At 36.0% G+C, this 20,495-nt stretch overlaps 1 pseudogene; it reads right to left on the reverse strand.

Moving 5' to 3' along the window:
* Positions 1-439: 439 nt before the first annotated feature.
* On the reverse strand, positions 440-1,045 carry LOC149233761 (G-type lectin S-receptor-like serine/threonine-protein kinase SD2-2 pseudogene; annotated as a pseudogene).
* Positions 1,046-20,495: the final 19,450 nt, after the last annotated feature.

The following is a 20,495-nucleotide window of genomic DNA, read 5'->3' on the forward strand; positions in this document are numbered from 1 at the left end:
TTGCAACCTTTGGCTCATTGCTTCATTTACCCTTCAAATTTGCGTGTGACCCTAAAGAGAGTACTAACAGCGGCATAATACACAATTTTATTTATTTATTTAACACAATATAAAATTATGATAGAAATGATCAAATAACAAATATAACTAAAATTTAAAATAAATAAATCATAAATTAAAATAAATAAAATGCTTTAGGCATACAAATTATTATACGAGCAATTATGAAAGAAGAATGAACTCCGTGTCTGCCACGAATCGAGAAAGCGTGTGGGTCCGTCCAACTAGTTTTCACTTTTTATCAACATTTTCACTGTACCTTCTAACTTGTAGGTCTGAAAAAGCATTTGAATGAAATAGCAGAAAACAATGCTGTGTGAGATTCTACAACGGAGTGGAGGGATTACCAGTGTTGGTGCGTGCATTTGCGGAAGAATCTTTATCCCCCAAGAAGAGTACGGAGGGAGGGGGGAATTGGGGGAGCAGGGGGTACGTCAACAATGCCTTCCAATATCTGCAATACTTTACTCATCGGCGGTCTCGCGTCTTCGTCGTCCTGGATGCACCATCCTCCCACTATAGCAGCCCTCTCCACTTGTTCTGCGTCTGCATCGTTTAATAAGTTCTTGTCGAGCACCTCCATGGCGTTTCCGCGGCTGATCTGAATTGCAGCCCACGCGGGAAAGAACAGCTCGCCGGATTCTGAGTCTCTGTCCATGTTTCTGTGCCCTGCGATTATTTCGAGCAACGTCATGCCGAAGCTGTAGACATCGGCCTTCACAGTGATGGGCAGGCCTGAGAGCCACTCGGGGGCCAAGTACCCTCTCGTTCCTCTCAGGGTCGTTAGGACCTTACTATACTCCCTGGCCAGGAGCTTTGACAACCCGAAATCAGCCAACTTCGCGCGAAAATCGGCATCTAGGAGGATGTTTTCCGGCTTGATGTCGCAGTGAATGATGCGGTCCCTGCACTTCTCGTGAAGATAAAAAATAAGTTCTCCCACATGTACGCACTTTCCCTTGCGTGAAAGTGCGTGTATACGCATACGCCACTTTGGAACGTCTAACCTACGTGTATACGCGTCTTCGTCAAGGTGAACCTGCGTATATATGATTTCCTTCATTCTGAGAGCCTGAACTGTGATCTGTCACCAAAGTGAGTTGCCATCAAGGACAACACCTGTACCATAGCGCCATACCTGCGCCATAATGCCAACAATTTTTGTAGATAGTCTCTATTTAATACATAACCTTTTTTCATTGTGTATTCATACAAGTCATGTATGACATGACAAAGGAAATGCCTTGTAATTGTAAGAATGGAAAAGCAGAGTAGAAGGGTTTAACGTAATACAATTTATCATCTTGAACATCCACTAAGGTCAACGATAACACACGGTAACTAGTACCCTTCGAAGAAGTCCAAGAAAAGTGCAACAAAGAAAAGATGATAAGTTGGTATAAAATCCTACCATCCCGAATTTTAATGCCTTATGTAATAAATGATGCATTGCTAAAGGAAGAGAGAAAAATTTAGTAATCTTCAAGATTAATTTCAGCAATAATGTTTCATAATATTGTAACCCCCCATATTGAATTCATAATAGTTTTTTTTGGCATGTTTTTTATGGGCCTTATTTATGGTACTTATTTACTACTTTCAATGTATCTTGAGCATGGAATATTGACTGGTTGTGGATTTCATTCTTTATTTGATTTGCATTGTACTTTAAATAGTCCAACAGCTGAATTTTGTTAGGTGCGACTTGAAATTTTCTCTTAAGTTTTAACAAGCTCGATGTGTGCCATATCCCTTTGGAAGTTTGTATTCTTATATACGTATGGGAAATTTCTTTTGTTATAGATATTGGGTTCATTTGTTTTAGCCCTACCATGTATGTACTTTTGAAATTTTCTTTTATAAGTTGTCTTGAGATATTTTTATATGGCTGGGCAATTGTATTATGTTATAAGCTATTGTATTATCAAATCTGTTGCATTCAATGCCCTGTTTCTGGTAAAATTTTCTTGCAAGCATTCTTGATTAGGTAAGAAAATAATTTTTGCTTGATTATCTTTTTCTTTGTCATCTCCCTTTGGAGTCTGCATTCTTATATGTGGTCAGAAATGCTTTTGTTAAATATTTTGTTCTTTGTTAAACCTACCATGTCTATAGTTTTGCATTTTTCTTTTGAAAGTTGTCTCAAAAACTTTTGTTACAGTTGGACAGTTATCTTGTGTTATATGCTACCTAATTATCAAATTAGTTGCATTTAGTGCCCCATTTTTTATAAAAATTGCATGCAAGCATTCTTGATCACATAAGAAAGTGATATTTTTCCTATTTCTTTATTTATATACCTTTGTTACAGGGACTAAGTACTTTATGCTTAATTTGTTTCCCAGAGTTGTCATCGAACTTGTTTGACATGGGTTGGTATTTTCTAATTGCTTGTGTGTTTCAAATCTATCTGTATGTTGACTACCTTCTACTGTTTGAATGAAAAGTTTAATCTCATAATTGGGCAAGTGTGTAGCAGCAAGCAGTGTAGGATTTTCTTAGTCTTTGATTTGCAGAATTATGTATCATATGTTTCTTCTTTTGAAAATGCACATGATGCATCTATAATACTAGACTTCTTTCACTCAATAGACTTGTTCTTCCTCAATCTGTTATAATGAAATTCATTGTACTCCAGAGTCCATACACGAAGAAATACACATGGCAATAATGATATCATTTTGTTGATAGGCTAGGACCCCATACAATTGATTAACACATTATGTATTTGTACCACTCAGATTCTATTCATATTGCACCTACAACACAAGCATTTAAATTTACGGTGCAGCTTCATACTTTGAACATATGAAAAATAGACACTCTGACCGCTTTCAAGTACCATCCATTGAACTTAGTTACTATTGCTGAAGTTGCCAATTATAGTCTTGTATCTGTATGTTTCTAACATGGCATAGCTCTCAAGATGTTTGACATGTCATCATATGATATAACTTTTGATTGCAAGTGATTCCATTATGAACTTTGAATTATCATCATCCTACACCTACCATTTTTTAGATTAAAATGATTGCTGACCATTTATACTTAAGATGATAGTGATTTCTCGAAGGTATACCAGCATCCTGATCTCTTAAATAAGAAAAACTATCCAAAACTCAAATCTGGGTTATTATAATTAGTGATCACTGATCATAGTTCTTATTCTAGTTTAAGAGAATGTAATATACACTATACTGTTAATATATCTCAGTATCTGGTATTAGCGTTGCCCATCAGTTTGTAACTTTGTATTATCGATGCGTGGTATCATGCTGTTTGTATGAATGTTTAACTTTTACCGTACTTAGATTTGGTTGTGTCATGTTTAAGGAAAATCTTTCATAAAAGTCGTGTAGAAATGTGTCTTCTTGGTTTCATATATTTCTTAGTTGCAACTATCATGACAAAAAACAAACAAATTCATAGTACCATCATTACTTTGATAAGTAAAGTGAGACATCTCACAATTTTAATTCCTTTCAATTCAAATGTTTTCTCTGTGAAACATATATTCACTTGAGTCCTGATTAAACATTTTTCTGTGAAGCTGGCAGGTTTCTAGCCTCTATGCATCACTTTACTCAAATACCTCTTCTTGAAAAAAAAACTATATTTTGGATTTCTTTATAATGCAACTCTCAGATCTCAACTGTTTATCACACAAGGCTTTACTATGTTTTTTTTGTAAAGGAAATTGATGAATTCAAATGTTAAAGGCCTAGGCTTTTGCTGGAGAGGGAGGTTAATAAGTTCTAATGCTGAAGGCATTCTAGGCTTTGTCCCTTGTTGATTCTCAGTGATGTTTGCATTTCACTTGTGGCACTTTGAAGTTTGTAACTTTGTACCCCTATATTCGTAATAATGCAAACTTCAAAGTTATTAGATCACACCTCATTGTGGAGTTGTAAACTATCTACTTGGCTTTTAGATATCTAACTGGAGTATCACTTTAATCTTTCTTTTATTAATGTTTTTTTTCATCCTTTTATAAGTGGTATTTCCTTCCTTCTTGTCCCATGCACTTTGGATCGTTTTAACAATTGTCCTGCTCCATAGGTGGATGCTTGTTTTTTCTGTTTTATGTGAGATATAGGGAGCACTTTGTAAGATGGGAATGTAATTCTCTTTTCTCTTTAATCAAATGGTAATGCAGGTTCTTGTGAACTATGCTCAGTTGATAAAGGAGGCTGAAGATGTTTCTAGACAAAATATTCTAGTATGGTTCATTCGTGTCTAATTTCCATGTCCTTGTGTACAGATGTAGACATCATCATCATCACCATGTGCTAATATTTATTGGTACCATTATAATTATCATATATCTCACTTTGACTTCTTGCATCCATCATGCTTCACTATGTGCCATGGTTGAAAGTCCCTGGGGTGATCTATTAAGTCCATAATATATTACGGGTATGGAAGATCAATCATCATAGTAATATCCTTGCTAATCACATGGACCACTTAGCTAGTCAAAATTGATGTGTGTCTATTGCAATTGATTTTTTTCCACAAAGTTCATATAGGGTCAACCCACACATGTTCCAAAAATTGATATATGACTGTATTTGTTGCTCCCATTTACTGCATAACAGGTAGCATGAAATTATAGCTAGGTTAAGTGTTCAGTGCTAGTAAGGCATCAAAGAATCATCCTGTGCCCATGGTTATATGGTGGAGTGTCTAGTCATGTCAAGCTACTTGCCGGTTTGATTTATTAGTTATGAAAACATGGTGTTTGACCTGTGGAAGGTGGTCTCCACAAGGAGATTGGATTCTAGCAGTGAATCATTTTGCTTTCCTTGATGATGCGAGGTTCTACATTGTGCAGACAATACATTAGCTTAATGAATATACTCCCTGGGGTTGATTTTGTACAATATGTTGCATGCTAACCAATTTTACAAGATTGTCAAATTTGTCTACTGCTCAGTGAGTTCACTCAGCTCAACTCCAAAACAAGCCAAGTCTTCTCATTTTAGCAAAACTCAGTTAAATCTTGTCAAAGTCACCAGAACTCAACAAGTTTGACTGATCTTACGCAATTTACTCAGCAAGTTTGACTATGTTCAACCAACATTTACCTATTTTAAGTTGTTTTTGAGTTTTAGAATTTCCTGAAATTCACGTCAATTGTGGATGTATTGAAAATGTATTAATCCTCATCAATATAATTGCAGGCAATCCCTTCCACTTCCACTGGTATTATGGTACTCTTATGTGTAAGAAGGTAACTCATGTTAGCCTTGAGTTTTCACAATTCGATTATGTTGGACATAATCTTTCGGGATTTCTGCCCTATAAATAAAATTGTAAACAAATAAAGTAGGAGAATGCAAAGATGAAGTGACCCTTTGAAAATGAAACAAAGGGTTGCACCATTGTATATATCTGAGTGCACATTAATGAAAAGACCATCATGGAGTTACCTATCTTGGGCTGACAGATTCAAACTCTTGCTCTTTGGCTTTGCCCAGTCGTTTCCCTAGTCCAGGTCATGTGACTGATGGTAACTCCCAAAATGTGTTGTGCTCTAGGTTTGCAGTAAAAATCTTCTAATAATATAGTTTTCTAGGTAGTGGCAATAAATCAAACTACAAGAATCACTAGATATTTGATAAACCATGTTTGGCCGCACCTATGTGAAAGTGACAGCTATGAAATGCTGATTGTGCTTGTATTATCACATAAGATGGAGATAGATGGAGTACAAGTGATTTGAAAATCCTGCAAAGTTTGCATCATCCAAAGGAGTTGTGTGCAACAAGATGCAGCAGCCACATATTCTGCTTCAGCTGTAGATAAAGCAATCGAACTCTATTTCTTGCTGAACCAGGATACTAATCTGGAACCCATAAAGAATGCACCACCACTAGTGCTTTTTCTGTCATCCACGCTTCCAGCCAAATCCGCATCTGTATAAGCATGAAGTGTGAGATCTGTATCTCTAGGATACCATAAGCCATAGTTTTGAGTTCCTTGAAGATACTTGAAAATTCTCTTCACTGCCTGAAGATGAGTTTCCTTTGGATTTGCCTGAAATCTTCCAACCATTCCCACTGCATGCATGATGTCTGGTCGGGTGCTTGTTAAATAGAGTAGACTTCCAATCATGGATCTATAGGTTGGTTGATGCACTGCTGCTGATTCATCATTTGCACTGAGGCTGCATCCTGTAACCATAGGGGTACATATTGGTTTCGAATCATCCATGCCATATTTCTTCAAGATCTGTTTGAGGTACTTGGTTTGAGATAAAAATATACCACCTTCATTTTGTTGGATTTGTAGACCAAGAAAATATGTCAACTCTCCAAGTAATGACATTTCGAATTCTTTCTGCATCACCAAGGCAAAGTTTTGACTCATAGCTTCTTCATTGTTGCCAAAGATAATATCATCTACATACACAACAACTATTAGAAATTTGTCATTTTCAATTTTTATATAAAGATTGTTCTCTTCTGATCCTTTTGAAAAACCTTGTTGATGAAGGTATTTGTCCAAACGATAGTACCAAGCCCTTGGAGCCTGTTTAAGCCCATAGAGAGCCTTTTTAAGTCTGCATACAAGATTTGGATCATTCCCAAGGATGAAACCATCTGGTTGCTCAATGTACACTTCTTCTTCTAAGTCTCCATTCAGAAAGGCTGATTTCACGTCCATTTGAAATACTTTGAACTTCTGAAAGCTAGAGAGAGCAAGGAACATTTTGATGGCCTCAAGTCTAGCAATGAGAGCAAAAGTTTCTTCAAAGTCTATTCCTTCTTGTTGAGCATACCCTTTACAAACAAGTCTGGCCTTGTTTCTAATCACTTCCCCATTTTCATTCAACTTATTTTTGAAGATCCATTTTCTCCCTATGACATTCTTATCTTCTGGTCTAGGAACCAATTCCCAAGTGTTATTCTTTTCGATCTGCTCAAGCTCTTCATCCATTGCCTTGACCCAGCATTCATCCTTGCATGCCTCTCTTACGTTTTGTGGTTCAGTGGAGGAGAGCAATGCCAAATAGCTTGAAGCTTCTGCAATTGTTCTTCTTGTTTGTATACCTGCCTCTTTCTGCCCTAGAATTTGAGTTTCTGGATGATTCTTTTGTACATATCTAGATGGAGTCTTCTCTTCTATTCTTATCTGTTCTTCTGGTGCCTCTTGAGCTTCTTCTTCATCATAAGTCTGATTTGATGTTGAAGGATGGTCCTCATCATCTTCAAAATCTTCAGAATTTACTTGCCTAGGAATATTTCCTTCTTCATCAACCACTACATCAATGTTGTCAACAATTCTTCCAAGTCTTTTATTGTAACACTTGTATGCTTTGCTGTGGGGAGAGTATCCAACATAGAAAATTTTAGGGGCGACTGTTCGTCCTTTGGCGAAATTAAGGGGTTTTAAATTTTTAGTGGGCAAATATTTTGTATCATAGTACATTTTTACAAATCACCTCAAATAGCCCACCTTATTTTAAGGGAGAGGGTAAAAAAGGTAAATTTAGCCCTTGAAATTAAAAGTTACAACCTTCCATTCGCCCATTTAAAAGAATAGGTTTTATTTAAGTGAATCGATTCGCCCATTTTCAAGAATAGGTTTTATTTAAGTGAATCCTATGGGCCAAAGGCCAAAATACCATATTTATAAAAGAGGTATGGTAAATTAATAAAAATATAAATAAATGAGAGGTATGGTAAATAAACAAAACATTTTTTATATTTACTCCATAAGTCACCTTATATACATGCAAGGGTGTAAACAAATAAAAATATAAGTAAAGTGGAGGTATAGTAAATAAATAAAACGTCTTTTTATACTTACTCAAAAGGTATGGTAAATAAATAAAAATATAAATAAACTAGACGCATGGTAAATAAATAAAACTTCTTTTTGTATTTAGTCCATAACCCTCGTTCTATTTATGAAGGCTCAAGAAAGAGGTTTTATCGCCCATTTTCAAGAATAGGTTTTATTTAAGTGAATCCTATGGGCCAAAGGCCAAAATACCATATTTATAAAAGAGGTATGGTAAATTAATAAAAATATAAATAAATGAGGGGTAAATAAACAAAATATTTTTATATTTACTCCATAAGTCACCTTATATACATGCAAGGGTGTAAACAAATAAAAATATAAGTAAAGTGGAGGTATGGTAAATAAATAAAACGTCTTTTTATACTTACTCAAAAGGTATGGTAAATAAATAAAAATATAAATAAACTAGACGCATGGTAAATAAATAAAACTTCTTTTTGTATTTAGTCCATAACCCTCGTTCTATTTATGAAAGCTCAAGAAAGAGGTTTTATTTAAGTGAATCCTATGGGCCAAATACCATATTTGTAAAAGAAGTATGGTAAATTAATAAAAATATAAATAAACGAGAGGTATGGTAAACAAATAAAACATTTTTTTATATTTACTCAATAAGTCACCTTATATTTACGAACACTCAAAAATTTCGTTATATTTAGGTGAAACCTATGGGCAAAATACTATGGGACAAATACCATGGACTAGATTGTTATTAATACCATGCAAAAAAACATTATTAACCCTAATATTAGTATTAATAAAAATAAAAATGGCACATGGTATTGACCCATGGTATTCACGTGGAATGTAGCCTATTTAAATGGGGGAATTAAACCAGCATAGATCCATCTTTACTTTGGATCTACTAACCCCCGAGAGGTAACAAATATTGTGATATGCAAACTAGCATAGAGTGAAAAAATATTTGATCCGATCAAGAGTAAAAATGGATGTTGTAATTTAATGTATGTTAAACATTTTAGCTTGGTTAAAATAAAAATAAAATAAAAATCAACTATTAATTTTATTAATTTTTGTAAATTACTAATAGTAATTTTTAAGCTTGAGGTTTATGATAACCCATGGTATTGACCCATGGTAATACCATGGTATTCATGTGAGCAAAGACTATTTAAAGGGGAAATTCTATCATCTTAGATCCATCTTAATTATGGGTCTACCAAGTGCTCAGAGGGATAATAGATTTCGTCCCCTAAGAGTGGTAGATGTGGAGTTAAGATGGATATAGGTTAGTTTTTATGATAATGAAGATATTAAATAGACTTAGGAAATTGTATTGTAAAAACATCTTAAGGTGAATGGTTAAAGCATAGACATTGGACAAGTGTATTTGTATACTTCTGTTTTAAACTGAAACAAATCCAGGGCTAAAAGGAATGGATTGATTGCACTAGTCATCCTTCTATAACTTTCCAACATATGCTGGAGTAAACAGATTGTAATTTGGGTAATTTTTCTAATTGCAAACAGGAACATACTTGTGTATTGGCAGGGTGGTTACGAGGTCCCTAGAAGTGATGAATTTGAATTTTTCTTGGTTTTATATATAGTATTAGGTTTTTTCTCATGCTTTCTGTGAATGGCACGGGTGAATTTTATCCTACACCCACTAGGTTATGATATGTAATTTCGGTAATTTTGATTTCAAAAGATATTTTAAAGAAATGCAATGATTTCGTTTGTGTATTCAATACACAAAAGATTTTATAATTGAGTAAAATATTCGCCATGCCTGGTGAGAGATTCGCCAAAAAATTATATATACATATCATTTTATTGATAAAATCGCCTTCCATTTTTCCTATATACCATGGAGATTCGCCCATTTATTATACATGTAAATTTGGGGGGGTTCTTAAAATTTTCCCTAGTATCCAAGGAGAATGCCTTCATCTGCTCTAGGTTCAAACTTCCCAAGATTTTCATCAGTCTTTTTAATATAGCATTTGCTTCCAAAAATTTTGAAATGTTTTACCGTAGGAGTCTTACCATACCAGAGCTCATGAGGAGTTTGTGTGTTGTTCACCCGGACATTTGTCTTATTGAGAATAACAATGGTAGCAAATGCAGCTTCACCCCAGAAAGTTGCGGGAGTTCCAGACTCATCCATCATAGCACAAGCCATTTGTTGAACCGTTCTGTTCATCCTTTCCACTACTCCATTTTGCTGAGGAGTCCTTGTAGTAAAGAATTCCCTTCTTATTCCATGTTCTTCACAGAAATCGAAAAATTCATTTGAAGTAAACTCCCAACCTCTATCAGACCTGAGGCATTTGATCTTGTGATCTGATTCGTTTTCAACCAAGGCTTTGAAAGATTTGAATTTTTCGAAGGCTTCATCTTTGCGCTTCATAAGTCTTATCCAACACATCCTGGAGAAGTCGTCAATGAATAATATAAAGTATTCTTCTCCTCGAGGAGACCTTTTCCTAGACGGTCCACATACATCAATATGGACAAGTTCAAGTGGCCTGCTAGCTGATCCTTCCTTCTCAGCGAAGTTAGTTCTGGTTTGCTTACCAAACTGACATGATTTGCATATTGTATTGTCTGGAATTCTGATGTCTGGAAGACCACGAACTGCCTGATATTTGCATGCTTTCCTTATTTGTGAGAAGCTTAGATGCCCCAATCTCTGGTGCCATACCCAGTGTTCATCATTCTTGCTTAGATAGCATTGATGTTGTCCTTCTTTGAATATGTACAAATTATTTGGAGTTCTTATGCCTTTGATCACTGTTTTCCTTGTATCAAGATCACGAACACTACATCCATTTGATCGAAATATTACCTCAGTTCCTTGATTGCACATCTGACTGAAACTCAATAGATTATGCTTTAAGCCATCAACATACATAACATTTCCAGCTTTGACTTTTCTTTCAACTGAACGGAACCTTTACCTTTTATGAGTGCAGGGGTGTCATTTCCAAATGAGACCTTCTTCTCCTTCTCCAAGGCACTGTATGACTGAAGTTTCTCTTTATCTCCTGTCATATGTTTCGAACATCCACTATCGATGTACCATTGATTTTCCTGCCCTTCCGCATATAAGGCTATACCACATCTTTCTGGTTGTGGTTCTTTCATCCTCCATGTTTTGATATTTGAGGCTTGCTCCTTCCGAGTCGTCTGCCGAAACCTGATCCTGCATTCAGAATCTTCATGACCAAAAGTATTACAAATAGAACATTCTATTTCATCTTCAAGAGCAGAAAAGTTATTGTAGGTCCTTTTCATGATCCCAGTCATACTCCTCTGTTTTTGAGCTTCTCTAGTCATGATAGTTTTGTAGGCAACACACTGAGCTGCTTTGTGTCCAAAGTTATGACAAGAGAAACATTGACCATTGAAGAAATTCCTGCGATTATCAACCCTGCGGACCGAATGATTGTAGTTTTAATTTACATCCATTCTTGAGGTAAATTGAGAATGATTTACCTGTGGTCTATTGTAGCTTCTGTTTACCCTTGAAGTAGATTGCCCCTGATTTACTTTGTGATCTCTATTCATTCTTGAAGAAAAATGTCCCTGATTTACCTGGTAAGAAGCATTGTACCTTTGCTGTCGATTGTCAATTTGTTCACTTCTCCTTGCTGCATCAAGATAGATTTTGGAGGTGGATGGCTTCTGCGTTTGAGATGTTTCTTCATTATATCCCAGACCTGTCTTGATTAGTGGAGAATGCTGCACTTTGATAATCTCATCTAATGTTTCAGATCCTTTAACAAATCTAAGATTAAGAGTTTTAGTTTTCTCAATCTCTTTTCTAAGTCCCACAATTTCACATTCTAACTTTTCATGATGTTTTTCCCTTTCAGCAAGTTGGATTTGTAGAGTATCTATAATCACATTCTTCTCTTCTAAACATATTTTGAGTCTAGAAATCTCTTCATAAAGACCTTCTTCATCTATAGCATCCAAGAAATCATCATCTTCAAAAGCCATTAAAAGTCTATAATTATTATTACCTTGTTCTTCTTCATCACTATTTGAAAGTCCATCAATATCTTCATGAGTGTAATAGCTTTTCTTATTTACATTCTGTTTTCTGTTCCATCTAACTGGTTCCTTACCTTTGTCAAGCTTATCTTTATGAGGAAACTTGGCAGCATAGTGACCGACTCTTCCACAAGCAAAGCATTTGAAAGGTAACTTACCTCTGAATCTTCCAGCACCCCGTTGAAGGTTCTTGACAAAATTTGATTCTTCCTCTTCTTCTGACATATGTCCTGACTCATAGTAATCTCCTTTGCCTAAAGCCTTGAATGCAGCTTCTCTCCTGTCTGATGGTCCTCCTTTCCTCATTTTGTAAGCAGTTAGAATTTCGTGCAGCTGTGACATAGTAAGGTTCTGTAGATTCTGTTTTTCTTCTATTGCAGAAACTTTTGATTCAAACTTAGAGGACAAAGATCTTAGAACCTTTTCAACCACAACAGCCTCTTTTATTTCTTCACCCAAGTTTTTCATACAATTAACAATCTCATCTATACGTAGGAAATAGTTAGCCACACTTTCATCATTGTGCATTCTGAGATTTTCATACTGAATTTTGAGGGTTTGAAGTTTTGCTTGTTTTACCTGTTCATCTCCTTCATAGCTCAGAACGATCTTGTCCCATATTTCTTTTGCGGTTTTATACTGCATAATCTTGACGAATTCTGATTGAGATAGACATCTAATAGAGTATTGACAGCCTTTGTATTTGTTTCAAATTGCTTCTTACCAGCCGTATCTGCAAGAGCTGCTGATGGAAAAGTGTACCCTGTATCTATGATATCCCAGAATTCTGTACCAAGAGATTGAAGATAGGCTGTGACTCTTACCTTCCAATAGACGAAGTTAGTTCCATCAAAAATTGGTGGCCTGATCGATGCTTCTCTCTCGTAGTTGCTCATGATGATAGATCTTCCTTCAAGCGATGAAGCTTCTTTTGAAGGACCTGCTCCGATACCAATTGTTGGAAATAATACTGAGAGGGGGGGTGAATCAGTATTATCAAGTCAAATATTTTCTTTTTCACACCCAGATCATATACGCTACTTCAGTTAGAGAAAACCGCATATATATGCAACTACAGATAAGGAAACCAGCGTATACCATGAAGACTTATAATTTAATTTATTCTACAGATGTTTATCATTAATCTGTCCATCAGAAGCAAATAAACATTAACCAGGAACAGTAAAACAGAGCAGAAGACAACCACACACAAGAACACAAGATATAAGGTGGAAACCTAATGTGGGTGAAAACCACCTGCTGCAATTCGTCTCTATCTTCTTTTAATTAGAAACTTCTGTTTACAATGTTTCTGTACTGGTGCAGACCTATACCAGTACACAGGCTTCTACCTGCAGAAGGCTACTACCTTCTCTTGTTCTCCAGCTTCTCCTGGAAGGGAGCTACAACCCCCTTAGCTCTTGTACTAGCTGAGATACTAGTAGGTAGGTGCTGACCTACAGAAGGCTACAACCTTCTTCTTTCTTCCAGGGACCACGTTTCATAAATTTTCAGACTGGATCCATGAATAACATCAATCAAACATCAAGAATTTCTACATCAAACAATCTCCTTTTCACCAATCAAATAAACACCTCTCTGACAGCTATACCCAGAACACAGTAACAGTAACCATACACCAATTCTGACCCCAGAACACTGCAGAAATAAACAGAAGTAGCTAGAGCATAAATCAAGAGATGTACGCTACTTCAATAACTAGAAACCTGTGTGCATACGCTTCTGTGTCAAGATGAACCTACATATATGCTTCCTTGACTCACAGAAACAGCGTGTATACGCGCTTTTGCTTCACTGAACCTGCGTACAAATCTATAAAGGATAATTCATCTTTTCAAACATTCAGTCATTAGTTAACCCCGATTATCAGATTTATAGATCAGGCGTGCACCACATGTAACAGATCAAAATCATACAGAGATACTATTATTCAAGCCTTAAGATTTTGACCCATCAATAGAACTTATTCTTCTCCGTGCGCTCAGGTTCCTCCTTCATTCAGATCTAGATCTGCACCATAACCCAATCGCCAGTATTCCAGATCTAGCACTTTATCAGATATTCAATAATTCAGATGATGAATTTGCCTAATGATCTCCTTCCTCTTTTATAGTCTTAGGCCTTTCTCAATACCATGGTCCAAAACCATAACAAATCAGTACCATGGACCCAATACTTGGGATCAACACACTTGACGAGATACTATGGTCCAAAACCATAGGTTCAAATACCAAGGACTAAATACCCGGACCAAAAATAAGTTCTCCCACATGTACGCACTTTCCCTTGCGTGAAAGTGCGTGTATACGCATACGCGTCTTTGGAACGTCTAACCTACGTGTATATGCGTCTTCGTCAAGGTGAACCTGCGTGTATATGATTTCCTTCATTCTGAGAGCCTGAACTGTGATCTGTCACCAAAGTGAGTTGCCATCAAGGACAAAACCTGTACCATAGCGCCATACCTACGCCATAATGCCAACAATTTTTGTAGATGGTCTCTATTTAATACATGACCTTTTTTCATTGTGTATTCATACAAGTCATGTATGACATGACAAAGGAAATGCCTTGTAATTGTAAGAATGGAAAAGCAGAGTAGAAGGGTTTAACGTAATACAATTTATCATCTTGAACATCCACTAAGGTCAACGATAACACACGGTAACTAGTACCCTTCGAAGAAGTCCAAGAAAAGTGCAACAAAGAAAAGATGATAAGTTGGTATAAAATCCTACCATCCCGAATTTTAATGCCTTATGTAATAAATGATGCATTGCTAAAGGAAGAGAGAAAAATTTAGTAATCTTCAAGATTAATTTCAGCAATAATGTTTCATAATATTGTAACCCCCCATATTGTATTCATAATAGTTTTTTTTGGCAGGTTTTTTATGGGCCTTATTTATGGTACTTATTTACTACTTTCAATGTATCTTGAGCATGGAATATTGACTGGTTGTGGATTTCATTCTTTATTTGATTTGCATTGTACTTTAAATAGTCCAACAGCTGAATTTTGTTAGGTGCGACTTGAAATTTTCTCTTAAGTTTTAACAAGCTCGATGTGTGCCATATCCCTTTGGAAGTTTGTATTCTTATATACGTATGGGAAATTTCTTTTGTTATAGATATTGGGTTCATTTGTTTTAGCCCTACCATGTATGTACTTTTGCAATTTTCTTTTATAAGTTGTCTTGAGATATTTTTATATGGCTGGGCAATTGTCTTATGTTATAAGCTATTGTATTATCAAATCTGTTGCATTCAATGCCCTGTTTCTGGTAAAATTTTCTTGCAAGCATTCTTGATTAGGTAAGAAAATAATTTTTGCTTGATTATCTTTTTCTTTGTCATCTCCCTTTGGAGTCTGCATTCTTATATGTGGTCAGAAATTCTTTTGTTAAATATTTTGTTCTTTGTTAAACCTACCATGTCTATAGTTTTGCATTTTTCTTTTGAAAGTTGTCTCAAAAACTTTTGTTACAGTTGGACAGTTATCTTGTGTTATATTCTACCTAATTATCAAATTAGTTGCATTTAGTGCCCCATTTTTTATAAAAATTGCATGCAAGCATTCTTGATCACATAAGAAAGTGATATTTTTCCTATTTCTTTATTTATATACCTTTGTTACAGGCACTAAGTACTTTATGCTTAATTTGTTTCCCAGAGTTGTCATCGAACTTGTTTGACATGGGTTGGTATTTTCTAATTGCTTGTGTGTTTCAAATCTATCTGTATGTTGACTACCTTCTACTGTTTGAATGAAAAGTTTAATCTCATAATTGGGCAAGTGTGTAGCAGCAAGCAGTGTAGGATTTTCTTAGTCTTTGATTTGCAGAATTATGTATCATATGTTTCTTCTTTTGAAAATGCACATGATGCATCTATAATACTAGACTTCTTTCACTCAATAGACATGTTCTTCCTCAATCTGTTATAATGAAATTCATTGTACTCCAGAGTCCATACACGAAGAAATACACATGGCAATAATGATATCATTTTGTTGATAGGCTAGGACCCCATACAATTGATTAACACATTATGTATTTGTACCACTCAGATTCTATTCATATTGCACCTACAACACAAGCATTTAAATTTAGGGTGCAGCTTCATACTTTGAACATATGAAAAATAGACACTCTGACCGCTTTCAAGTACCATCCATTGAACTTAGTTACTATTGCTGAAGTTGCCAATTATAGTCTTGTATCTGTATGTTTCTAACATGGCATAGCTCTCAAGATGTTTGACATGTCATCATATGATATAACTTTTGATTGCAAGTGATTCCATTATGAACTTTGAATTATCATCATCCTACACCTACCATTTTTTAGATTAAAATGATTGCTGACCATTTATACTTAAGATGATAGTGATTTCTCGAAGGTATACCAACATCCTGATCTCTTAAATAAGAAAAACTATCCAAAACTCAAATCTGGGTTATTATAATTAGTGATCACTGATCATAGTTCTTATTCTAGTTTAAGAGAATGTAATATACACTATACTGTTAATATATCTCAGTATCTGGTATTAGCATTGCCCATCAGTTTGTAACTTTGTATTATCGATGCGTGGTATCATGCTGTTTGTATGAATGTTTAACTTTTACCGTACTTAGATTTGGTTGTGTCATGTTTAAGGAAAATCTTTCATAAAAGTCGTGTAGAAATGTGTCTTCTTGGTTTCATATATTTCTTAGTTGCAACTATCATGACAAAAAACAAACAAATTCACAGTACCATCATTACTTTGATAAGTAAAGTGAGACATCTCACAATTTTAATTCCTTTCAATTCAAATGTTTTCTCTGTGAAACATATATTCACTTGAGTCCTGATTAAACATTTTTCTGTGAAGCTGGCAGGTTTCTAGCCTCTATGCATCACTTTACTCAAATACCTCTTCTTGAAAAAAAAACTATATTTTGGATTTCTTTATAATGCAACTCTCAGATCTCAACTGTTTATCACACAAGGCTTTACTATGTTTTTTTTGTAAAGGAAATTGATGAATTCAAATGTTAAAGGCCTAGGCTTTTGCTGGAGAGGGAGGTTAATAAGTTCTAATGCTGAAGGCATTCTAGGCTTTGTCCCTTGTTGATTCTCAGTGATGTTTGCATTTCACTTGTGGCGCTTTGAAGTTTGTAACTTTGTACCCCTATATTCGTAATAATGCAAACTTCAAAGTTATTAGATCACACCTCATTGTGGAGTTGTAAACTATCTACTTGGCTTTTAGATATCTAACTGGAGTATCACTTTAATCTTTCTTTTATTAATGTTTTTTTTCATCCTTTTATAAGTGGTATTTCCTTCCTTCTTGTCCCATGCACTTTGGATCGTTTTAACAATTGTCCTGCTCCATAGGTGGATGCTTGTTTTTTCTGTTTTATGTGAGATATAGGGAGCACTTTGTAAGATGGGAATGTAATTCTCTTTTCTCTTTAATCAAATGGTAATGCAGGTTCTTGTGAACTATGCTCGGTTGATAAAGGAGGCTGAAGATGTTTCTAGACAAAATATTCTAGTATGGTTCATTCGTGTCTAATTTCCATGTCCTTGTGTACAGATGTAGACATCATCATCATCACCATGTGCTAATATTTATTGGTACCATTATAATTATCATATATCTCACTTTGACTTCTTGCATCCATCATGCTTCACTATGTGCCATGGTTGAAAGTCCCTGGGGTGATCTATTAAGTCCATAATATATTACGGGTATGGAAGATCAATCATCATAGTAATATCCTTGCTAATCACATGGACCACTTAGCTAGTCGAAATTGATGTGTGTCTATTGCAATTGATTTTTTTCCACAAAGTTCATATAGGGTCAACCCACACATGTTCCAAAAATTGATATATGACTGTATTTGTTGCTCCCATTTGCTACATAACAGGTAGCATGAAATTATAGCTAGGTTAAGTGTTCAGTGCTAGTAAGGCATCAAAGAATCATCCTGTGCCCATGGTTATATGGTGGAGTGTCTAGTCATGTCAAGCTACTTGCCGGTTTGATTTATTAGTTATGAAAACATGGTGTTTGACCTGTGGAAGGTGGTCTCCACAAGGAGATTGGATTCTAGCAGTGAATCATTTTGCTTTCCTTGATGATGCAAGGTTCTACATTGTGCAGACAATACATTAGCTTAATGAATATACTCCCTGGGGTTGATTCTGTACAATATGTTGCATGCTAACCAATTTTACAAGATTGTCAAATTTGTCCACTGCTCAGTGAGTTCACTCAGCTCAACTCCAAAACAAGCCAAGTCTTCTCATTTTAGCAAAACTCAGTTAAATCTTGTCAAAGTCACCAGAACTCAACAAGTTTGACTGATCTTACGCAATTTACTCAGCAAGTTTGACTATGTTCAACCAACATTTACCTATTTTAAGTTGTTTTTGAGTTTTAGAATTTCCTGAAATTCACCTCAATTGTGGATGTATTGAAAATGTATTGTTCCTCATCAATATAATTCTAGGCAATCCCTTCCACTTCCACTGGTATTATGGTACTCTTATGTGTAAGAAGGTAACTCATGTTAGCCTTGAGTTTTCACAATTCGATTATGTTGGACATAATCTTCCGGGATTTCTGCCCTATAAATAAAATTGTAAATAAATAAAGTAGGAGAATGCAAAGATGAAGGGACCCTTTGAAAATGAAACAAAGGGTTGCACCATTGTATATATCTGATTGCACATTAATGAAAAGACCATCATGGAGTTACCTATCCTGGCCTGACAGATTCAAACTCTTGCTCTTTGGCTTTGCCCAGTCGTTTCCCTAGTCCAGGTCATGTGACTGATGGTAACCCCCAAAATGTGTTGTGCTCTAGGTCTGCAGTAAAAATCTTCTAATAATATAGTTTTCTAGGTAGTGGCAATAAATCAAACTACAAGAATCACTAGATATTTGATAAACCATGTTTGGCCGCACCTATGTGAAAGTGACAGCTATGAAAAGAAGCCTTCCTGTTAGGAAATAAAGCCACAACCACTGCATAGGAAACAAAAGACTTGCTCAAATATTTTGGTAGAATATTTTGTCTACTTTTAATCGTATCCATCAAGTAGGGCATTATCCTCCTCAATAGTTTTTGGATTTGATAAAAGAAACCATGCAATTTAGAATATTTTCAAAACTGATCCGGTCTGGCCTCATCCCTGCCCTCAACATTCAGACAAAATAACCAAGTGCCTTCTCCCTGTCCCCAGTGTTTGCATATCCTGCCTCATTGACTTGCTTACATAAAATTGATAGTTCGACAGCGCGATGGATTTTCCTTGACCCATGGAAACGACAGGTTATATATAATAAAACACACAGATGATAAGATTTTTCGAATCAACAGACCAGACCAATCGACATGGCTTTAGATCTTGCTTGAAGGGAGAGCATTGTAAATCATCAAGTTACCTAATTCCAAATGTTAGTTTTAGACCCCCGACGGATCATTTGCCTACGAACCCCTCCACACAATTAATTATTGAATTAGTTTTTAGCTTCTGGGGTTTAGTGATTTTATTACAGTGCTGTTATGTCGAAAAGTTTGCTACCTCAATTGATAATGTTCATTATCATCACCAGCAGGACTAGCAGCACGGCATGGGAGCCTGCGTTGAGGTTGGACAGTATGCTAGGAGAAATTGTAGGGCCTAGAAGGGACAAAATCATTTTAATGATGGAAGTCATGAAGCTGAGACATCGACAGTGATCCACTAGGAATTAAGAAAAAGAGTAAGATCATGTTCCTCGATCATACATGCACACAATGAAAAAGGGCAGAAAAATGAACCAGATGACTAAACCTGCCTCTCTCTATCGCCTGGTGATGGGGAGCTTGGTTTGCTGCCTATCTATCGCCTGGTGATAAGTCAATGGTGGTGAGCTACAGAGCGCAGGATAGAGTTTCTGTGCAGAGGCAATTGGTGAGCTGCAGAGCAGGGATGGAGTTTCTAGGGGAATTGAGCTGGTGAGGGGAGCTGCAGAACCCGCGGTTTGGTCCAAATTCAAAAGGAAAGGATCATAGAATCTGGCAGACTCGGAAAATCTGTCAGATGAGATCCCATCCGCAACTAATGTGGAATGGTGGTGGCATTGGCGAAGGGTGGCAAACGGCGGAGGAATTGTTGATGGCCAGAACCGGACATTTTTCCGGGCGGCGACATAAACCAGGCAATTCCTCTGCCTTGTTAGACTAATCCATTTGGAAATATGTGCTGACGTCAAACCATTTGACACAGACAAATGTTGGGTGGGGCAGATCTTCGTGGATCCGGATCTGAATCCGTCTCTGATCCGGGGATCCGTGGATCCAACTACTGGGCCTGACGGATCCGGTAACATAGCTTCCCTTCCTTCTTGTTATGTTGCATCTGTATTCTCACATCTTAGCAAAAAATCTTTTACAAATGATTTGCAATATTGATTTATTTCTATTTTTGTTAGCTGTATTTCAACTTCTTAACACAATATATTTTTGTCTTCCAATTCTGTTTATAGCAAATGTCAATAGTTGATAGACACAAAAGAAAAAATTGTCAATAG

Source organism: Pinus tabuliformis, chromosome J (genome assembly GCF_031772625.1).
Source record: "Pinus tabuliformis cultivar Carrire ecotype Pingquan chromosome J, CPIR1, whole genome shotgun sequence".
In the NCBI taxonomy this organism is placed as follows: domain Eukaryota; kingdom Viridiplantae; phylum Streptophyta; class Pinopsida; order Pinales; family Pinaceae; genus Pinus; species Pinus tabuliformis.